Source organism: Echinops telfairi, unplaced genomic scaffold (genome assembly GCF_000313985.2).
Source record: "Echinops telfairi isolate 266 unplaced genomic scaffold, ASM31398v2 ScPeMD7_7427;HRSCAF=8465, whole genome shotgun sequence".
In the NCBI taxonomy this organism is placed as follows: domain Eukaryota; kingdom Metazoa; phylum Chordata; class Mammalia; order Afrosoricida; family Tenrecidae; genus Echinops; species Echinops telfairi.
Window position 1 is genome coordinate 17,213,485 of NW_022111327.1, and position 6,076 is coordinate 17,219,560.

A 6,076-nucleotide genomic window follows, 5' to 3' on the forward strand; every position below is an offset into this window, starting at 1 on the left:
TTTGTTTCATTAGTTTCCAGCACCATTTGTTGGAAAGGCTATCTCTTTCCCATTTAATGTGTTTTAGTCCATTATCAAAAGTTATAGGTAGCTATAGGTAATTTGTTGTATTTCAGAGTTCTCAATTCTAATCCACTGGTCTTCATATACGTTGTTGTACTGGTACCAGGCTGCTTTGATAACTGTGGCTATATAGTAGATTTTAAAGTCTGGGGGTGAAAGACGTCCTATTTGTTATTTTTTAATAGTGTTTTCTTTATACTACCTTTCTTTCTTTTTCATATAAAGTTGGTAATTAAGTTTCCTATTTCTTTGAAAAATTGTGGTGGGATTTGGAATGAAATTGCATCAAATTTTCAAAGTAATTTTGTAACACTGACATTTTTACAATTTTCGTCTGCAAATGCTGCACTATGGTAACTGGTTCAATTTGTGTAAGCTCCTTTCATGTTCTTGAAGGAGGAGTATTTTGTAATTTTCTTTGTAGAAATCTTTTGCTTCCCTGGTAATATTTATTCCTAGATATTTTATTGTTTGTGTTGTTGTTAGGTGTCATGGAGTCAGCTCTGACCAATAGCAACTCTATGCACAACAAAAGGAAACGCTATACAGCCCTGTGCCATCCACACAATGGTTCTTATGCCTGAGCCCATTAATGGCAGATACTATGTCAATCAATCAACCTCCTTGAAGGTCTTCTTTTTTACCACCCCTCCACTTTTCCAAACATGAAAGACTTCTCCAGGGACTGGTCTTTCCCCCAAATATGTCTAAAATATGTAAGATGAAGTCTTGCCATCCTTGCCTCTAAGGAGCCTTATTACTTTCAAGACAGATATTTGTCTTTTTAGCAGTCCATGATGCCGTCAATATTTTTTTTCCAGAACCATATTTCTAGTGCATTGATTCTTCTTCTGTCTTCCTTATTCAATGCCCAACTTTCATATGTATATCATACAATGGAGAATACAATGGCTGGGGTCAAAAGCACTGTAGTCCTCAAGTAATGTCCTTGCTTTTCAATACTTTAAAGAGGTCTTGTGCAGCAGATTTACCTAATGCAGTACATTTTTTCATCTCCTGACTGCTGCTTCCATCAGCATTGATTGTGGATCCAAGGGGGAAAAAACCCTGTGACAACTTCAACTTTTTCTCCATATATCATGATGTTAACCATTGGTCCAGTTGTGAGGATTTTGGTTTTCCATACATTGAGGTGTAATCCATAATGAAGGTTACCGTCCTTGATTTTCATCAGCAAGTGCTTCAAGTCCTCCTTACTTCTAGCAATCAAGGTTGTGCCATATGGATATCGCAGGTTGTTAATGAGCCTTCGACCAATCCTGATGCCACAGTGTGTTGAGAGGATACAACATTGACTCACACCTTTCCTGATTTTAAACTATGTAGTACCCCCTTGTTCTGTTTGCACAACTGCCTCTTGATCCATGGACAAGTCCCTTAGGAGCACAATGAATTGTGTTCTTTATTCTTTGATTACACAGTGGTTTTTGAATAAAGTGTTATTCAATTTCCATGATTTTCGTTTTTGAAGTTAATCATTCTATGGTTGATTTATAATTTTACAGCATTATAATCTGAAATGATGGTTTGTATTATCACAATATTTTGTTTTTTTAATTTACTGATGCTTGCTTTATGACCTAAAATATGGTTTATTCTAGGATAGATTCTGTGGGTGGTAGAGAAGAAAGTGAAATGAATTTTTGTTGGATGAAATATGCCTTATATACCTCTGAAATCCACTTGATTTTCTTATTTAATATTTTTATATGTTTATTTTATTTCTGGTTAATTGATCTTTAGTTGAAAGTGATGTACTGAAGCTTCCTAGTATTATGCTATGATGTTATGTTTTTTATCTCTGACTTTCTGTAAAAATTTGATCAATGTATTTTGATGGTCTTTCATTAGTTGCTTATATATTAATTACAGGATGGCATCTTCTTCAATTAAAGCTTTCATAAGTATACAGTATAGTGATCTTCTTTGTCACTCATTATGTCATTAACTTTAATGGGGTTTTTTTGTCTGAGATCATTATTATTTCTCCAGCTTTCCTTGGACTTTCATTAGGTTGATATATTTTTTCCTATCCTTTGATTTTTTTAGTCTATGTTTATCTTTACATCTAAGGTGTCTTTCTTACAAGCAGCATATTAAAGGTTCATAGGATTTTTTTTATCCTTTCTGTTAGTCTTTATCTTTTAACTGGTGAATTCAGTCCATGTACATTCAGTGTTGCTATTGATAAATACAGTTTTGTTGACGACATTTCGATGTTTTTTTGTGGTGTTACTGGTTTTATTTTATTTTACATGATGATTTTTCATGTATTCCTGTTGATATTTGGTTGTCTTCTTATTACTCTCTGCTTTTTTGTTTTTGTTTTTATCTTATTGTTTGTCTTAATTGTATTTTTTTATCTTGGTTATTTTGTTGATGTTTTAATTTTTTCCAATTTCAAAGTAGTTTTTTGTATTTTATGAATGGTTATCTTCTCTGTTCAAGTGTTTATTGTCTGCTCTATGCCCTTCGTCCTTATTTATTTATTATCTTTAAAGTGTAAAGTTATCTACTATAACTTCTTTTAATTTATTTTATTTGGTTTCATTTTGAGTAGAACATTTTCTCCATAATTTCTTTTTAAATATGTATAGGTTCCAGTCTGTTGTTATAGATTTTCTGTCCATAGAATTAATTCACTTTTCCCATGCAGTTTCGAGATTGTTTCCTTATCATTAATATTAGAAAGTTTGATTATTATATGTTGAGGTGATTTCCTTTTATATGGACTTCCTACATAGTTATTATGTTCTAACATGATGTTAGGAATGTTCTCCCTTAATATTTCATTAACTGTTTTTTTTTCAGTTTATTTCTTATTTCTGTTCCAAAACACTTAGGCATATGTTATTTATTTAGGTGGTATCCCAGAGTATTCTTAGATTATCTTCAATTTTTTGGTTGTTTTCATAAACTGGTCTCATGTATTTTTCTCTGGAGAGATTCAATTCCAGAGTATTAATTCTTAATTCCAAAATTTGAATATCATTGTTTTGTTCTTTCATAGTGTTATCAAGATCTAATATTTTGATATGTGTCGTTTGTATTTGTTTGAAATTGCTGTATTATTTCTAATTTTTCAGTCAGTTTGTCAGCATATTCTTTCAAGGCACATCTGAATTCTTGAATTATGGCACATTGTCTCCTCTCTATCCCTATTTTTTCATCTAGTCACTTAACATAACTGGAGATCATCACTGTAATGTCAACTTCGGGAGTATCAGTGGTGCTGTTTTCTCCTGTTTCCTCAAGTATGCACAGATCTGCCGCTGCCTTCAAGATATGGTGTTATCCTTAGTTAATTAATCTTTCATGTCTGACCCTAGATGCAGAATTACAGCCACACACCTGCTGTGGAAACTAACTCATCAAGAAAGGCCAGGTGATTCTGCATAAACCTAGTCTCAACAAGGGCCTAAGTCAGCAAAAAATTAAATATCAACTATATGAAAGTCCTGATCTTGAGGCTGGTTCCCAAATTACCAGAGGGTACCTGGCAAATATTGATCAAACCAGCAAATAGAGAGGAGAGAAACCACTAATTAAGTCATCAAAACTATACCCTGTTGCAAGGCCTGTTGCTGTTGAGCCCAATTCTAATTTGGACATGGGCTTGTATTGAGTTCTGGGTTCGAGGGGAAATGCTCACCACCCACTACTAAGCTGACTGTCTCCTCTAATATATGCCCTCCTGATTCTGCACCCACTTGGATATGGTGACCCTCTCTACACGCTGATGAAACTCGCCCCAATCCAAACCTCAGGAGGTCCAGTCAGATGCTGGGAGCAGTTCACTGCAGACCCATGGCCCCCCAATCTGGCCTGCATGGAACGAGCAAATCAGGGGCCACCCACTATCAAAGCTCAGAGGCCAGTGTATCCTCCGCACCAAGTTCCCACTCAGTCTCCCCACTTATAATGTCTGAGGGAAGCTGATTAGTAGTGGGAGAGGAGAAGGCTTCTTAGATTGCATTACGACATGGCAAAACAAAATCCAAGGCTTCCTCCCCATGCCTTTTCCTGGAATTCTTTTGTCAGTTTTCTCCTTGAGGCACCTTCATCCATTATGCTCCAAGTGGGGTCTGGAACACAGGCCAGGCCAATCTTTGGGTTCCCAAAGTTTTTGTTGAGAAAGGGATAAAGAATTACTCTGAACTACTCTGTCATGTTGTTCAAGATTCCTTTGAAATTTTCTATTTTATTCTTTGATTTCATCGTTTCTTCCATTTGGTTTAGCTACTCTATGATTTAAGAGCAAGGTTCAGAGTCTTTTCTGCTATCCAGTTAAATCTTTTATTCCTTTCCTGTCTTTTTAATGACCTTTGCTTTCTTCATGAGTGATGTGCATGATGTCCTACTATAGCTCATCAGGACTTGTGTCATTAGTGTTCAATACATCAATTCTGTTTTTAAGATGTTCTTCAAAATGGGTGGGATACACTCAAGGTCATATTTTGGCTCTCATAGACTTGTTCAATTTTCTTCAACTTTATCCTGTACTTACATGTAAGCAATTGATGGTCTGTACTACAGTCAGACTCTGTCCTGGTTTAAGCAGCTGATATTAAGCTTCTCCATCATCTCTTCCAATAGATGTAGTCAATCTGATTTCTGTGTATTCCATGTGGAGAAGCCCACTGTGTAGTTGCCATTTATGTTGTTGGAAAAAGGTATTTGCAATGAAGGAGTTATTGGTCTTGCATAATTCTATCACTCAATCTTCAACTTTGTTTCTGTCACCAAGACCATATTTTTCAACTATTGTTCATTCCTCTTTGTTTCCAACTTTTGCATTCCAATCACCAATGCATTTTGTTTGCATATTTGATCAATTTCACACTGAGGTCATTGGTAGAATTCTTCAATTTCTCCTTTACTAGATTTTGTAGTTGATTCATCAACTTGAATAATAGTTGTATTGATTGGGTTTCCTTGAAGGCTGATTGATATAATCTTATCAAGGACATCATTATACTTCATGATTGATTTTGCAATGTCCTTTTTGACAAATAATGCTACACCATTCCTCTTGACTATATTATTAGCAACATAGTAAGTAATATGACTTTCTGACTAAAAATGACCAATACCAGTCCATTTCAGTTCAGTAATATCTAGGATATGGATCTTTTTGCATTCCATATCATTTTTGGCCACTTCTAATTTTTCTAAATCATACTTCGCACATTCCAATTTCCAATCATTAGCAGATTTTTTTAGCCATTTCTCCTTACCTTGAGTCATGCTCCATAAGGAAATGAAGACCCCAAAGGCACCACACTCCCAATTCCTGTCACCATGGTTGACTACACTCAAAGAAAGCAGGTCTTCCGTAGACACATTTCAAGTGTCCTGGGAACTGAGGGGCCCATTCTCTGGCACTATCTCCAACAATGTTCTGCTTTTTCTCATTAGGCCCTCAGTATGTGACAATGTTTCGAAGCTATGCATAAGGTTTTCTAAAGTGGAGTCCTTCAGCTCCACTGAAACCTGTTCACTTTGGGTGACCCTGCTGGAATTTGAAATACTAGTGACATAGTTTCCAGCATCACAGCAACATACAAATCACTACAGTAGACAAATTGATAGACAAGTGATGGAATTTCCTTCTGGCCATGATGATATGCCTTCTCCAGAAACTATGCTGATGGTATCATGCTGTGAATCATTGAGAAACAAGTATTAGAACAGAAAGCTTTGGGCATTTCTTCAAGTAACTCTTCAAAATGTCACTTACAATGTTTGATTATTTCTAACTTGCTTTTCAAAAGTTTTAATAAGAGCTCATTTTATTGGGGGCTCTTCAGCTCCTATAACAACCCATACATCAATTGTATCAAGCATATTTGTACATATGCTGCCATCATTATTTTCTAAACATTTACTTTCTATTTGAGTCCTTGGTATCAGCTTCTCTTTTTTTCCCCTCCCTACCCCCTCCCGCCCTCGTGACTCCTTGACAAATTATAAATTATTATTATTTTCATAT